General features: G+C 38.4%; 1 protein-coding gene across 1 annotated transcript in view; it reads left to right on the top strand.

Annotated features, from left to right (window-relative positions):
* The first annotated feature begins 6,589 nt into the window (after positions 1-6,589).
* LOC122808922 (thrombospondin type-1 domain-containing protein 4-like) overlaps positions 6,590-18,012 on the top strand; it is a 2,399,573-nt gene continuing 2,388,150 nt past the window's right edge. Inside the window, exon 1 of the mRNA XM_044080057.1 lies at positions 6,590-6,985. The gene's annotated coding sequence lies outside the window, so the exon portion shown is untranslated. The remainder of the gene's footprint in view (positions 6,986-18,012) is intronic.

Here is an 18,012-nt window from a genome sequence, read left to right as displayed (position 1 = left end):
GCCATTCACAACTGTGGGCAGTGTGGAGGTATCCATACCTCTCAATCTCTTAGTGCAAAAATTCTGGACAAAGCCACAATTAATAGGGGGACAAAGACCCAAAAATGGAACATGTTTTAAATATTGCTCTTACAAACTTAGAAAGTTAATAGAATAACAGGTTTTGCATTAGCATGAATTTTCTGAAGGGTATGAAGTGTGAGACTCAAATGTCTGTCATTATTTTCTGACTTCAACCCTCAGTGATTTGCTAATGATTTGCCAGAAAAGCAAAATGTTATGAGAAACAGACCAAAATATTAAGCAAACATCTGGACATTCTGTGAAAATCTGTACAGTTGAGAGGTATGGAGGTATCAGACTCCTGTCACACTGCATGACAGTGCTGGAGAGGGTGATTTGTATATGAATACACAAAGTAGCAAAAAGTAAATGTGAGATTACCAGTTTGGATTCAGATCAGGATGCAGCACAGCTGACCCAATGTTTGCAATGAAACATATAGTTGAGAAGACACTAGAGATGAGGAAAGAATCTGACTGGACATTCCTACACTTGGAGTAAGCATATGACAAGGTCCCAAGAAAGCTGATTTGGGCAGTCCTGCATTGGTTCAGAGTCCTAGAAACATTGGTAGAATTGGTGACAAACAGATTGCTCCTATCCTTCAACCATCTGCAAACTTGGCAAGACAGATGCCCTTTAAATTGGTCTTGACTTCTGAAAAATAGATGGCAAAGAGGATTGAACTCATCACCGAGGCCGTGGGGACACCATCGGTGACCAGCTTCTTTGTGGAGGTGGTCTTTCCAATCCTAACTTTCTGGATCCTGTCTGTGCCACATCTGGCAGTCCAGTAAGTTACACAGGGGTTTATACCTAATTCTATGAGTTTATTTACAATGCCTGAGAGAGTATTGTATCAAATGCCTTAGTGAGGTCAAGGTAGACACTATGTATCATTCTGCCTTCATCCATTACCTTGGTGACCTTCTGAAAGAAGTTCACCAGGTTCAGTAGGCATGAGTTGCCTTTGACAAAACAAACTGCATTGGGTCCAGTGTCTGAAGGTTACCTATGTTATTGTTAATCATTTCCATTGCTTTGAATGGGAGATTAGTCAGACTAATGGGTTTGTAGTATCCAGGATCCATTAACAGTCCACCCCTGTGCAGAGGGATGACCGCTGCAGTATTCCACTTGGGCTGCATGAAGCCTATGTGGAGGCTATAGTAGAACAGTGACTCCAGTGGCCATTATAGGTCATATTTCAAGCTATTTAGGAGACATCCTCATATATTACTGGGGTCCATCGAAACTGTATTCTTGGCCCTAGACAGCACATCTAAGACCTGTTCCCTACTGACAGTTGGTGGGATTATGTTAGGTGGTATTTCTTTGGAGGTGGCTGGGGATGAGGGGGGAGGTAAAATTGCAGTTGAATTTGTCAGACAGATGATTTGCTATATCATCCAGTTCTGAGATATCGACTCCATTCACCAACAGTTCGGCACACTCTTGTGTACTGCCTTTGAGGTTTTGGACAAGCTAAAGAAAATCTTGTGGTTTCCTTGGCCTGAAACACTATCTTTACCACAAAATTTTCTTTATTGGATTTAATTAGTGCTCTTAGTTGTCTATTCAGTTTGATGAGACAGCTTTTATCTGTTTTTAGTGTTACACTTCCTAACATTTCCTAATTTTATCTATGACTTTTTTCCCTCTTATTGTACAACCTGTTTAATTTTGAATTCTGCCAAGGTGGTTTGTTTTTTGAGTTAGTTTGAGGTGCACTTCTGGTAAGAACATAAGCCTCTGTGCAATCACTGACATGGTTGTACAGAGCTGCTGTGAACAATTTTGCATTGGCTGCTGTGTTGTCTGGGTTTGAAGGGGCTTGAAATACTGAAGGCTTATCACTTAATAAAAGGTAGTTTCTTGGAGTAGTTTGTAACTGTTACATGGTTTGCTGGGGTCAGAGAGTTCATTCTTATTTTGAAGGAGACTGTTTAGTGATCTGAGCTTACCAGAGAGGGTACCACACTGGGAGAGGATGTGCAATGTTCTCCCATTTCTGTGAGTACTAGGTCCAGTATGTTTGTAGCTCTAGTAGGAGTAGCATGCATAGCTTTTCCTGAGAGCAGATGAGTTAAAAACCTCACGTATTACTCTTGGGAAATTACACTATTTCAAATATCCAAAATAAAGCTGTCATATTCATCCCTCATTTTACTCTGAGCAAATAAGTTAGTACTAGTCTTTGCATCTAGGACCGAGTTTCCCCTCTATTGCTTACTGTGCACTTGATGAAGGGTGAAGAGTTCCCTCTCATGCTGTCCTCTTTCTCACTCCTAGAGTAGGCTGCCCTCACAAGAAAAATTACATAAACTATAGTCTTTGTTAACTGAACAAATAAGAATTCTGCTTATGAAAGATACTGATTTTCTCATACAAAATTGCACTATAGTTGGACAAGGAAGGGAAAATAAGATGCTTCATATGGACATACTGTTGACAGAATAAACTCTTAACGGGATCACTGAATCTGTAGAAACTATTTACAGTTACTTATGACTGAAGGCTGAAATGTTGAGATGAAAATAAAGTAGAATGTCTATAATCAGGCCATCTTTATGTAACTTCCTCTGCCAGTATGCATTCCTAAAGTCCAACTAATAATCCCAGACAAACACAAAGAAAAGAACAGTAGTAGCTCTGCTGTAGTATAATCCATAGTATTTAGAGCTATATCCAAGTCTCAATTACAATGTCAGGCAAACAGAAAGAAAGGGACAGCAGCAGTTCTGATTCACTTCACTCCATAGAGGTTAGAAAGATTTTAAAAACAAATTAAATCTGTTTTAAATTTTGAAACATACTGAAGAATGCCCAGACATTTATGTTCAATAATGAAATAATGCATAAATAATTTTATATTATCAAAGGAAACCAGTTTTATATTCTACAGGTCTAATGAAATTCATAATTATTTACATTTTAAATCTAAGACATCAGATATCACCTGGCATACCAGTGAAGATAAATCTCTGGGATTCAGAAATATGCCTACTGCAAACATACTGAGACTAAAGTGTATCTGCTTTGTAGTGTGATGTGGCCCAAAGGTAACTGTTGATTAACTATCTGGAATTTCATGATCCAAGCTGCTGCTAATTTAAAACATGCTAATGTAAATGGCAAGCTCAACAGGGAGAGATTGTTTCCTACAATTGCTGCTAGGAGTGATGTGAACAGAAGTAGGAATCAAGTAGCAGGCAGGCATACTGGGCAGGTGCTAACATACACGCATGGGGGTTGACATTGGAATTATAGGAATACAGATAAAGGGAGAACATTGGTGATGGGGAGAATTGGGTAACAAATGGTGGGAAGTGACAAAAAAGGAAGGGGGACACTATGATGGGGATAGGGTGGATATAACCCTCTTGTTTCAACACTGCTTGAGTTAGACCAGTGGTAAGGTCAGTCAGTAGAGTGACCACCCTCCCTACTTGGCCTTGGGTGAAGTGATAAAGCCAGAGACAGGCAGCAGTGCAACTCTTAAAGCCACACAAGGACCTTCACCAGGTGACTGGTGTGAGCTTCTGCCACTGGTCCACCAACTCTCCTCTCTCTTCCACCGTCTATCATGTGACAAAATGCAGTGCCACTAAAGAGAACAATAGCACTCCCCTTGGGTGGACAATCAACAGAGGCCACAGGTGATGCAAACAGACCACCCCTTGCTGTACCTGGCAGGGAGATAGGCTTGGAACCAGATGTACTTGTGGGAGAAGGATCATTAAATGTGGCTGTTTAGTGAGTGTCAAACAGATTAAATAAAATAAAATAAGAAAAAATACAAATAAGACTCAAGTCACAAAACTGACTACAGCAGCAGTTATATGGCCTGACATTTTACTTTCTCTTCACTAACCACAACTCTTAAAAAGCCATGTTTAGAAAATGTGGGAAATAACTAAATAAATAAATAAAACAAAATGAATGCAATTAATTGCAGCAGCAGTTACAAGGACTTGTGTGTGTGTGTGTGTGTGTGTGTGTGTGTGTGTGTGTGTGTGTGTGTGTGTGTGTGTGTGTGTGTGTGTGTGTGTGTGTGTGTGTGTGTGTTTGTGGTATGCTCATGTGTCTTAGAGCATGTGTGTGCTTGAAGAGAAGAGGGAGGTTGGAGCTGCAGTGCTTTGCAGCATATGTATTTTTCATTCCCTTGATCACAATAAGACATCTGTGGTGTATACAAACAAGAAAGTGGCTGCAATTGCTGGGCACATGTTTGTGTGTGTGTGTGTGTGTGTGTGTGTGTGTGTGTGTGTGTGTGTGTGTGTGTGTGAATTACATATCCTACAGCAACTTTGAAACATCAGATGAACTATTTTACATTAAAAATATAAAAAAATGTAAATACCAATAATAACAGAAATAGAAAAAAAAAAATAACAAATAGCCCATTTTCAAAGTGCAATAATACCCTCCAAGAAAATAACAGACCTTCTAGAGGTATGGAGGCCCTCTGTCTGCGACCTTAGACCTCACAACATTCCTGGGCAATCTGTTATTTCCCTATAATACACACCCTATTGGGCATTATTGCTTGCTTAAAATATCTGCTTTGCTACATTTCTAGTTACCTACCAGTATGCAACTTCCTCTGCCAGTTTCATGGTGTCAATGTGTGTGTGTATGTGTGTGTGTGTGTGTGTGTGTGTGTGCACGAGTGTGCAGGGGTACTCACAAACATAGTTCACTTAAAAAAATGGAAGTTCTTAGTGTACCCCATTTTTTTCTTTGTATGTTTGTCTTTTTTCATAAAATTTTAGATTTTCTGGTATATCACTGAGCAGATATCTTAACTGTCTTTATTTTGGAAGAACAGTTCTGTTTTCAGGCACCGTTTACCCCTGCATATGATATACCATGTTTTGGAGGTATGGAATTATTTTCAGGCTTGATTTACACATTCACACAATTTTCTGAATTCCCCTCATCACGTGTGATTTTTGAAGCAGTCTAGTATTCAGAAAACCACACTAAAAGATGAACATATTAGTGGCATCAATAATTTAAAGGAGGAGGACATACATCTTATATCCTTCATTTTCAGAAGCAAAAATAAATGACCTTGTGTGGTAGAATTTTGCGATGCAGCTCATTAAGGTCTACAGATTTTTTGCACTCTGATAATGTGCTTATATTTTTCCATCATTTTTGTTCCTCTTTGTTTTGTAAAAGTGTTTCTGAATAGTATTCCACATTCCTTCTGAAAGTGGTAAGAGTTGTGTGCTATTTAGTATTCAAATGTTATGTTAATTAGATGTCAAGATTTTTGGCTGGATGTACCGCCTTTTAAAAGACCTTAGTTCCCATTTTCAATGTCTGCAGACTGAGAGTTATGTCACAGTGAGGATTACAGTCAGCCAGTAGTGCCAGACATTAGCATTTCTTATATGTGTGTGTGTGTATATATATATATATATATATATATATATATATATATATATATCAGAAAATTCATGTTACTATTCTATTAACTTTTTTAACGAATTAGACTAATATTTAAACTTGTCCCTGAGTTTGGGCCTTTGTGCCCCTAACAGTTTTGGCTTTATCCAGGATTCTTGAGCTAAGAAGAGTTTCTAACTTAACACAATGTGCATGTATAAGTTACAGAAAACTGTAATAGTGCAAAACTAACTTGATGAGAGGAAAAAACTGGTGGGAAACAATGGCTCTAACACAAAAACATCTGTTAAGAAACTCTTGTCAGACTCTTCACTGCTGATGTCTATAGGGTCTTGTCATACCAAGTTTTGACTTGTCCTATTGCATATAGTCACATACCTGCAATCACTTCTCCTAACTGCATCTCTCTGAAGCCTTTACGAAATTAAAATGCCTTGTGGGTGTAACTATTGTGCTATATTATTATTATTTTTAAATTATGAGCTACTTAATGTTAATGATATGCCTTATACAAACTACAAAGATTCCATAACACTGACTGTAATAGCATGTAAACACCATCTATTGTGAAAAAACTGCCTCTGCTATTATCTGCAAAGGCTAGTACTATGAGTTTAATAGCTGGGGTAGAGACGCGTGTACCAAGACTTTAATTGTAATCTTTTGCTATTTTTTTTATTTTTACCCGGGGCTTCCGCTGAAAAGTGAGTACCTGTCCAGTCATACTTCCCAGTAAACAAATGCAAAATAAATTTAAAAAATATCTAAATTAAAGAGATAATCTCACGGCACTTTAATAACTTACCAAAAGCATCTCTGCATACCAAAGTGGTACACGTGCTGGATGCTTTTTGGTAATTCATTTTTAAATTACTAAGCGGATGTCAACAAGCATTTGTGAGTTTGACCTCCGCAAGAAGGCAGCCTAATTTACATATTCAGTGGATGCGCTTTCCATGCCTAACAATTCACTGGAAGAAAGACAACTCTCTGTAATCATGCGGTTGTAAAGAAAGGGAGAGGCGAGGGGTGGGGGAATCCGAAGTCCGGGCAAGGGGCCGATCCACGTGCAACACGTGCAGCAGCGGCACCTCCCCGTGGCGAAATAATAGTAACGCATCGAATGAGGGACGAAAAGTTGTAGTAGTACTTCTGTAAAGGGGATATGGACAGAGTTGTGAGTGTGTTAGACTGGCGAAGGTCTCAGAAGTAACCTGGGGACTTAATAGGTATTAGCGAGTCCTCCTGCCTCCTTGAAATGTTGAACATTGAAGGAACAGCACCCGTTTAATTGATAAGGGAGAAATATTCAAGCTGCTCCTTGAAGGAGTTTTAACCAGTGCTTGAAGAATTACATATTCCTGTGGGTAATACGAGAATTTTGGGCATCACAGAAAATAGATCAGCAACAACAATCCCACGAAAAAGTGTGCGCAATATTCGAGTCTAAGGAATGTTTGGAAACCCTGAATTATCGAATTTTTGGATTAAGTATTAAAAGAAGGTATAGTACTTATGACATTTTGGAGACTATCTGTTGACTCTTGTATGGTAGTGTAATTTATATAAGCAGAAAGGGGGTGCAATTACCATTATCCCAATGACGACTCAGTATTGCTGTATTGTTAACTAGAGCTGTACGTGTGGAGAAACTGAATTAATTTAATTGGAACAAAAGTCCTCCAACGTTTAAGTTCAGTACAGTAGTTGTGTTTGTACACGAATGGCCTGCGTAGTTTGTTTACTGGTGATCAGTGCATTTTATTTTGGTACACAGCATCAAAACTAAACGTTGAAACAGACAACACACTTTTGCTGATAATGTATAGAGCCACTATAGTGCCCTACCTCATCCAGTATTCATGTTCTTGAGAGTTGTGTGGACATTTCTAATTGTGTTTTATGTGTACATTAGAAGGAAATAACTTTTTCTTGATGAAGAAAGGAAAACGTCGTGGTCACACACGTGAAAACCGAGTTGTAGAGTTCAGCCGTTTTTTCTTACTTTTGCCTTGCCATGGATAAAGTTGACCAGTCCATGCTTTATTAGCAACTGTAAAACTGAAAGAAAAAGAACCAAACGTACACACCCAGGCACACACTCCCTAGTGTAGGTTACATGTATGTTAGGCTATTTGTAATGGGGATTTGTGGTGTATGCCACGAGAGTCAGATCAGGTTTCTTCTGATAACTCCTGTTAAGTAGGGTTGACACCTTTTCAAATGGCCAAAGTGGGACATTTTCGGAACACACATCAGATTTTACAGGCCGACACATACCCACGGTCAGTACAAAGGATAGAACTTTACTTTTTTTGCCTAAATAAAAGCTTATTCTTGTAGCGGTTTAGTTGCTTATTTTGTTTCTAGTAACATTTAGGTATTTTAGATACTGAAATAATTATTTTATGCAACTATTACATAACATATGGGACATAATTATGTCCTACAATCTCAGGACATTTGCCATTTTTAATATTTTTTTGTCAGGACACAACTGCCCAAAGAGGGACTGTCCCTCGCAAAGTGGGACAGGTGGTAATCCTACCTGTAAGTTATGTTTGTACTATGGGAACCATTAGTGTCATGCCCTGTCAGAACTCTAATTCACCCGTGACATCCTAACTCTGGAGAGTCAGGTCTGGTTTCTTTTAGTGTTGCCTGTAAATTATGTTTGTGCCGTGGGACTATTAGTGTTATGCCCTCATATCTCCAGTCCTCCCTTAGAAACAACTTTTGAAAGCCTCATAGAATAGACTGCCTTTTTATGTTAACCATACTTTGTGAGAGAGGATACTGACTTAACATTTTACCAGTGTTTGCAATACTTTGTATTACTGTAACTTGTTCATGTATGCAAGTTCCTGTCATTAAAAAAAGAACGAAAAGAAAAAATCCTGTATTTTCATCATGTCATACATAAAGAGCTGTTTAAAACTGGTATGCCAAACGCTCACTTAATATATAATAAATTACAATATAGTTGTTTATCGGAAAACTCATTTATAGCCTATCTGCTCATATGTCTGCAAAGTGGAAGTATTTTTGTCACAAATGTCAGTCTTGCCTTAGAAGCAGCTCTGGAGAAGCTCATAATCCATAAAGATGAAAGGTTGTAACACTGATGAAAGAGATTCTGGCGAGGGGTCAGACTTGATGTGTTAAAAACAAAATCAGTTAACTTGGTAAGAAATGCTCACAGTTCAGACTCTGACACCAAAGGTCTGAAAACTGTAGTTTCCTGGTTCTGTACTGTATTCTATTAGAAATGATTATACCTGCATGTAATTATTTTGAAACCAAGGAGTTAGTAAATACAGATGTAATTGTACACGTTTTTACAAATCGCGGTCATCTTTATTTTGGGAAGATGATATTTATTAGACGGGTCTTGTTTTTCTATACCTCCGGCACGGTTGAAACATTCTTCTATTTATTAGCCTATTATTTCTGGTTAGCAAGCAATAAAGAAAACCAATAAAAATCTTGTGCTTGTGGTTACATTAAGGAATAGTTCATCCTTTGCAGCTTGAACATGTGTTCCACTGAAAACTGCTCTTTGTGGGCAGCAGTGAGTTTGACAAGGTTTCTTTTGGCCCATGAAAGGCTGCTGGTAGAATTAATTTTGTTTACAGCCCTCAGAAATACAATTAAACATACAACAAAATAAATAAAAACATCCAATGTTGTATACTCCTTTCTCAGATTGCTTACATTCAGAGACATTTTCAAACTGTAAATTTGAAGGTATTTAATGGGAACAATAATATTTGTTTTGCTTTTGCTTCTAGAGTTCTTAGCACTTTCATTTAAATATGTTGCAATATGATAGTTTGTAGAACACCATCTGTCTTTCTTAAATCATTAATTTCCCAGGAAAATTGTGTAGAAGAGTTGTATAAAACATGCACAAAGACTCATGCTTCAGATCTAGGTACAGATCCTTACTTTAAATTGTGCCTTTGTACTAATGTTTGGTCATAATGTCACTATTTTCCTGTGATCCACACAGGATTGTGTTCTTAGCTTTTTGTACAGGTACGGTAATGATGCCATTCTTTTAGCAGTAAGGGTTGAGTACACTGCATAGTTGCATTCCTTGACTGCTCTGTGGGTCCTTTTAGTGGTTTTTGGTTTGTTTTTTGGTCAGTGGGAATATTTACATTTTGCTGAGGACATTTAACTCGAGCAGATAAGTAATGTACAAAGTGACCTGACAGCAGCTACCTCGTTACTGCTCTTGCTGCCTTGGACATTAATGCATTCGTCCATCATGAAATAAGTGAGCATGTTTCTGCGAGAAAGTGTTAAATTTAAATATTAAAGTTCCGTCCAAGACCAACTTTGTACCCATACATACCCTTTACTCGTAAAGATGGATTCAGGCTCCCTTCAGTCCTGAACTGGATAATCAGGTATTAAAAATGAGTGATGGAACTAAATCATGTAGCATTTTTACATAGGTCTGTAGAAGAAGAAGCCCATCTCCTTGCTTAATTCATCCATTCTATGTATGACTGTGAATCATATGAATTGCTGAGCTAGCTGCACAAAGACAACTAACCTTCCTGCTTAATTCTTGTATTTAAAAGTATACTTTGAAAAATATGACAATGACCCATTTTCATTTTTAATGCGAATCACTCGCCCATTTATTTTATTTATTTTGGTTTGATAACTGGCTTAGTGAGCTGGTATACTGACCCTTTTCAGTCATGATTCGGGTATAGTTGTACATGAAAGGTAGATATATCTAACTACAATATAGTGATAATTTATTCAAATTACAAAAAGGTTGATGGAACTATATCACAATGCACACAGATGCAGGTATTATACAGAGAGAAGTAAATAGCAGTAATAGTACTTTTATACAGCAAAGTCCGTAAGAGTTTATATAGCATACCTATAGAGACTTTAAAGCATATGCAGTGTATAGTGTAGGTTTAAATGTGTTGAAATAAAATGCAAGCATTTGCCCAGTGTCTTGAAAGCAGGTACAGATTCATTTTGCAATTGAAGTTTAAGATCCTTCTTAAAGGATGCCAAATAATTGGATTTTTTTAAATTTTAGTGAGTTATTGGTTCCATGTCGCAGATACTAACATGGAGAAGGCTTTTTCACCAATTACAAGTGTGAATCTTAGTCTCAATAGTGTCAGTGGGTTTGGTTTTGGCTGCTTATAAGGGGGTAGCTTTGTTCCTTTAATTGGAGTTTTCTTTTGACAAGGCAATAATCAAGTTTTGGAACTTTAAACATTAGAATTCTTAATAGATAGGTGGCTCTATTTGTAATGAGTAGCCAATGTGCATTGTATTACAGGATGGAAAGTGGCAGTTTATGTCTGCCAGGAGGGCAGACCTAAATATTTTATTCTTTGCAAATTTAATTTTTTTGAGTATTGTGTGCAGAGTGGAGGGTTATAAGAGGCAGGGCATATTCAAGCTTGGGAGGTAGTATACTTCTGGCTAAAGCCATTCTTGCTGCTGGGGAGAGAGCTTCCTTTGTGGATATTCAGACCGTTCTGCTCTCCCCTTCCTGATGTTTCAAGGTATGCCACTTTGTTTCCTTATTCCCCTTCCTGCACTGTTCACTAAGTTTCTCACTGTTTTCTGCTTTTAATGTCCCTGTCTTGTCCTGCCAAGCTTCTACCTTTTGTATCCCTGCCCATTCACCTGTAAGGATTACATCCCTCCCAACTTTTAACAGATCCAGTCGGTCCTGATGCATTTCTGATGAACTTGGTTACAAATGTATCTGATCAAACACATGATACAGCTTGAAAGACCATAGCACTTTGTCACTAAGAAAATCAAGAGCCTGAGGGTCTGGGGTGTTAAGTTCTATGCAGAACATTTTGAAGCTCTGTAACTATTTTCATAGTCATCTAGACTCCTGCAGAATAATCTTTTCAAAAGAAATACCCCTTCCCCAGGAATAGCTTCCTCCTCCGTATAAACAAAGTTGCTTTCTAACCCTCTTTAAACACTAGCTGGATGAACTGGAAATCAAAAATCAAGAGCACTCCTTGGGGGCTTCAAACACTTATAGAAATTATTAGCATTTAGGGGGTATTGCTTTGGCCAGACTATTGGTGATCCACCCAGCTCAAATGCTTAGTAATAACCTATGAACATTTTTTTTCTGCTGGTTCATAAAACATGGCCCCTGTTACTCATCTACTCAGTATATGTAACCTTTCATATTGTTCTGTAGTTCATGGAGAATTACTGGGAGTTTATACTGTGTTTATTTGTTTAATCATTTGGATAGGTTGCTTTGACTTACCTTTTTTTCAGCCATGACGTGGAGTCACATTTATCTTTGGGTAGCCCCTTCTCTGTCATTTATTGTCTTAACTGCTCTAATGCCTTTCTTTAAGCAAGATAATTAATGTTTGTTGCATGTGTGTAAGAATATTCATTAGTCTCTCTGGTGCAGTAGCCTAAGCTAAGCAAGTTATGTCCTGCCCGGGATATAACAGCTGGAGAGTCTCCAGAAGTCTCTGGCTTCCCACCACACATCTGCACAAGCTGCCTTGGCATGAGGAGTCAGTGGAGAAAGCAAGCAGCCTGAGAGTCGTAGTCTTCAATACTTTCTTGCCGAACTTGAGAGGGCTCCTCTGGGCTTCACAGCATTGACAGCAGCCTTTGTCTTCCATTCTGGCAGATAAGTCCCCATTGAGGAAACCCTTCCACAATGTTTTTTGAAGACGTTCTTGTATTTTTGATAGAATTGGTATCCGTTTGTTTAAGAAGACTGCTATTCTTAATTGTTAAAGCAAAGTCAGTTTATCAGTAATTAAATAGCAGTGCCTATTTATTTCTTTTGGGGCAATGCTTTAAAAGCTTGTATGTGCTGATGTTGCTTTTGTTTGATTGAAAAGTGAATGGAAAAGTGTTTTTTTTTTTTGTATGTTGTATGTTATGTGCCACTCTTGTATACACTTCATGACAACCTGTCTGTCTTTCTTTCTTTCCTTCAGGTACACTTTGAAGAATTTGTGTGCAGACTGTGTTTTAGTGTACACTTTGAAGAATTTGTGTGCAGACTGTGTTTTAGTGTACTGCTTTTTATTTTTTATGTATGTGAGGGACTTTTATTAGGGATATTTGTGGGAAGTGCTTGTGTACAGAATAGATGCTTACCCTTTGACAGACTCTTCCAGCAGCTCTTGCCAGACTTCAGGTTCTCTTGCTTAGTTAGGACAGGGATTCCAATATCAGTCCAGTTGTTCCTTCTCCAGTAGTATCTACAAAAAATAAATAAATAAGCAAGGAGCCCTTGCCTTCAACACGGGTTCTCAGTGTGCCTCAGACATTAGTTGCTTAATCTGCAGTGGCCACTACTAGTTCCACAGACCACTCACTGGTTTCCTTGTGACCCTTTGGTGTTTTATGGATTGGTGTTAGACATGTCCACTTTGGCTGTTCCAGCATCCATTGTAGGCATGGGAGAACCATTTATTTTTTGGGTCTGGGAATTTCTCTGGAGAGTTCTCAGTGTTGTTAGGATAAGAGACCTGTTCCCTGATCTGAAGAGCATCGTCCTTGTTGGTCTTACATAATTTCTGTAATAATACTGTTTTATTTAAAAAAAAATGAATTACTGTAACAAAGAATTTATTGCAGGTGTTAAATCCTGTGGAACCGCAGGAAGATTTGTCTGGAGTTACGTGTCCTGTTTTTTCAGAGAGATGAGGCTTCAGATAATTGTTATTGACAGGGACAGGGCTTCTTCAATGTTTTCTTCTGCCCCTGACTCAGGTTATGAGGAGAGTGATTCTTCAGTTTCTCTCTTTGAAGAGTTTTCTTTTGCAGAAATGGTGTACAGCATTAATCATGTGATTCAATAATGGGATCACTTGGATATCCCATTTTATTCTACTGTAGCCCTACTATTATATGTCAGTCTTGAAGGATGCCTTTGTTTTTGCCTACAGTAATCCTGACAGTCAAACTTCAGTTCTTAAAACATTAGACAAACTTTAGAGTTCCACAGTCTAATAAGTCTTTATAGTGTCATCTAAGGTCAGTTCCAGCTATTTCTCTTTCCTCACTGCTTGCTATTAAAAAAATTAGTCAATGCCAACCCCTCTCTTTCTGATATAGATGTCAAGGCATTTTATAAAATTGGTAAGATAATTTTTTTTCTTCTTCCTCTTTGGCCTTAGAATTTTGAACTGCCATTATCGTATGTTAACATATATCCTGGTTTGTGTAGATAGTTTGGGGAATTTCTGTACTACTTTATCTTCAAAAATAGGTCTTTTCTGAATCTTATTGTTTCTGCCCACTTTCAAGTATGTAAACATTCTTTGAAGAGTGTTTGACTGTGCTGATTTTTTTCCAGAGCTACTGCTATTGTCATGATGCTGTTTGCCTGGAGTATGTAATTAGACATTTTCTGAGGAGGTTATGTCTGAAATTTTAAATTCTCCTTTCGATAAGGAAGTTCTGTTTGATCCACCTGTTACCTAGGTGCACTAACAGTTTGATGGCAGGGAAGTATTAATTGAAAGGGTTGCTAAGATTTTTCAGCTTTCTTTTCCTTGTATTACAACATGTTCCTTTTGCAAAAAAAAAAAAAACAGACCAAGTAGCCCTGTCAGTTCCTCCAAGTAGAATACTGATAAGAAATGTCAGCAAGATGCTGGCAAAAAGCAGGGGCACTGTCAATGGAAAGGACAAACCTCTGCCTCAGAATGACTATGCCATCTCCCCTTCCCCTACCCTATGTCTTCCAATGTAATTGCCTCGAAGTCTGCACTTGTGGCAAAATATTGTATCAGGCAGGTGGGTTTTGAGAGTTGTCCAGGAGGGTTACAGTTGGCATTGAGGAATGATCTCTTATCCCTCCCAAACCAGATAGATTTTTTCTGTAGTTTTACAGAATATGCTTGTTTTGGAGTTCATAGAGCTAGTGTTCCACAATCAATTAGGAAAAAGATTTTGTTTGAGAATGTTTGTGGTCCCAAAAAGGACTTGACCTGAAGACAATTTTTTTTAGGCCTGTCCTTTTTCAACATGTTTGTGAAACAGCCAAAGTTAAAATAGCTAACTTTGCAAGGTCTGTTGCCTGTCATCCCTCTTCTGAATTTTTTGGTAACTCTAGACCTAAAAGGGGTCTATATTATCATATTGCACGCTCAGAAGAGCGAACAACAGATAATCGACCCCATGTAAGTGAAAGCTTACAACGTTGAAACTTCAGAACAGCAATTATTTTCCAATGGAAAACAATCGCTGTTCCGAAAAAAAGCTGTAAAACATTTAATGTGGGGGGCTTCACCCCCCAACGTGGGGGCCTGTGCCCCCCACACCCCCCTACTTAAATATACCAACTCCGAGATCACACTACAGTGCCGAAAAGGCAAAGTAGCGAAAACGGCCAAACAAATTTTTTCCCGGGCAAAGAATTTGCTGAAAAGTCACTTCGCTATTTTGCCTTTTCGCACTTTACAGTTTGACAAAGACGCATTCTACAACCTGCGACAGCGTAATAGGGAGCCACCTAAAAGATGCTCATCATCATAATCCCATTACCACAGAGTTTGGAAGTTTCTGGGTTTGGGTTACATTATCAATCTCTGTATTTCTCTCTGGATTATCCGCAGCTCCAGGGGCATTTACAAAGTGTCTTAACTCTTGTGATAGCTCATTGCAGTCTGCATGCCATTCACATTTTTCCTTACTTGGATAACTTATCTATGCAGTGTCTTTTTCCAGGTGTCCAGAGTTCCTTATTTGGGTTTCAAGCCTCCTTCTTTCTTTGGCTTTTCAGTTTAGGTTAACAGTCAGAAGTCCTCCCTGGTTTCTTTACTCATGACGACATTTCTAGTATGCCTTCTAGATTACTCTTTGTGAAAGGCATTCCTGACCCAGGAGGAAACGGACTTGTATCAAAGTATTCCTGAGCTTTTCCAGCCAGTGTCAGATATTGGACAGTGAATATCTCTGGATGCGAGGGTTGGAATGTATAGATTCTCTTGATTCCTCTTGCCAGGTTTCAGTGGTTTCTAAAAAACATGCAGAGCCAAGATTCTCACTCTCTGGAGTTTTAAGTCCATTTTTGGGTTTTGTGAAGAGAGGACTTGTATGGTAGAGTGAATAGATTTCTGCAAGTCCAGGCCTTTCCTTCTCTCTTTCAACCCCTGGTTAATCTGTAACAACAGATGCATCAGATTTTGCACTGGGTGCTATTTTAGTGAGGGTAAAAGTGCAACATCTTTGGAGCACTATAGACAGATAAAGAGCATCATCTTCAAAGAGATGTTAGCTGTGATCCGTGCTATAGAATCTCTTCATCATATGTGATCAACAAGACCGTTATAAGTGATAACATAAAGTACCACAGTGATGTCATATATAAGCAAGAGGGGTCCAAGATCAATCTCTTTGCAGGCTGACTATGGTGGCTTGGGATGTCACTTTAAAGTATGGCTTTTACCCTCCAGGCCTCCTACATTCTGTCATCGTAAAATGCAGGGGCAGACAAGCTGAGCAGAACCTTGTCAAACCCCCAAGAATGGAAATTAAATGGGGACATCTTTTAGGAATTGATCCAGTTGTGGGGAACACCTCTAATAGAGCTGTTTGCCTCCTTTCAAAACGGACAACTTATCACATTCTGCACCAGAACTCTTTACAGTCAGACCTGAAAAACAGATGCTTTTTTAGTTCCTTGGACAGGGATGTTCCTTTGTCTTTCCACCAATATCCAGGGTAATTCTGAAGATTCAGAAGGACTCTCCAAAGATTATTGTGGTGACTCCCTTCACCACCCAGGTGGTTCTCCCTTGTTATGAAATTGGCCAGGGGAAATTACCACAAGTCCTCACTGATTGGATCTACTTATACCAGACTGGAGCAATTTGATACACACCAGTCTGAATCATCTATAACTCACTGCTTGGATGATTCAATTTTAATATCTTTAGGCACCATTTTTCAGAGGACTTGCAGCAGGTATTAAAAGAGGCACAAAAGCTTGTCATTATAAAATCTTATGTTAGCATATGGAATAAGTGTCTAGTTGGTGCTTAGCTAATAACCAGAGCCCTGACTGGGATTATGTACTAATGGTTCTAAAATATTGCTTTTCTTAATCCTCCATCAAGGTTAATATTTTGATCATTTCAGCATGTCTGCCCATGTCTCCTCCTCTTTCATCTCAGACTTTGGTCAAGCTGTTTTTGAAAGGGGTTTTTATATATTAGGCCACCTTGGTAACAGGTGGCACCTTTTTGGGGTCTTAACTTTTGTTCTGGAAAAGTTAACCTTTTCTCTCGTTACCTGCTCATCAGGCTGATTTATGGGTCATGATTGGGAGGACGGTGTTACTCACTGCACTGACATCTGCAAGATGAGTATCTGAGTTGCCAGCTCTTATGGTGGGTGAACCTGTTTTCTATAGAAATGTGTCTTTTTGATGCACAAATCCATTATTCATGCCAAAAGTATTTTTCAGTGTATTTATCCCTTGTTGACTAGGTTACTCCCATTAGTCTAGCAGCATCTTTTCAATGGAGAACCACATTTGTGTTCATAGTACTAGAGGAAATTTGGTCAGGACATCAGGGAACATCCTCTACGCGTTAGTATTATGAGTGGCACCTGTTTTGCATGCACAAAATGTTCCCATTCCAGGTGCAGAGGCGGCCTGGAGAAACAGGGAGGCAGATGGAGAGAGAAAGAAGGAGATAATGGAGTGGTGATAGAAATGGAGGAGAAAGTTAGTATCAGACTGGGAAATGTGTGCAGGATTATGAGAAGATGTTTCAAAGAAGTCTGTTTGACTGCGATGAATTGGCAAATTATGTATGTGTAATTACGACCTTGCAGTCAGGAGGACTGTGGGATGATTTACTTAAAAAAATAGTGATGCAGAGTGAGCCAGAAAATACGTTTCCTGGGGGGTGGGGGTGGGGGGGGGCATTTTATGACGAAAATACAAAAGGAGGATGCAGAGACATTCCTGAAGAATAGTGGTGAGATAGAAAAGAAAACATATGCAGAGAAAGTAAAAGAAGAAAACATATGCAGAGAAAGTAAAAGAAGACAAAAGAGGAGAAGTTTAAAAGAAAAAGGCAGAATAAAATTAAAAGCAGATGTACAGGATAAGGATTCAAAGTAAAGAAGACAAATAAATTGATAAGTATGACATATGGAACAATTTAATAGTTCCTGTGGGTATAAAAGCACATGAAATAAGAATATTTATTCTTATTAAAAACATTTTATGACATTATATTTGAAACTGTTTTTCAATGGAAAATTTTCTTGGAGAGTATGAAGAAAAGAAAGACTGTAACCCATGGAATCCTTATGTGATAAAGAAAATTCATGTACAATTTCGAACAGAGATGGAAAGAGAACATTTGACAGGACATTTGAAAACTTTATGTAAAGTACTGAACATTTCAAAACTTTATGGTAAAAGGGTTTATGAACTGACAGATGGGATGGTAATATTGTGTTAAAAATAGAACGAGAAAAAAGTATACATATACTAAGCATGATAAAAGTGGT

Source organism: Protopterus annectens, chromosome 8.part0 (assembly GCF_019279795.1).
Source record: "Protopterus annectens isolate FY-2018-M chromosome 8.part0, PAN1.0, whole genome shotgun sequence".
NCBI classification, from domain to species: Eukaryota; Metazoa; Chordata; order Ceratodontiformes; family Protopteridae; genus Protopterus; species Protopterus annectens.
This window is presented reverse-complemented; position numbering and strand designations above follow the sequence as displayed.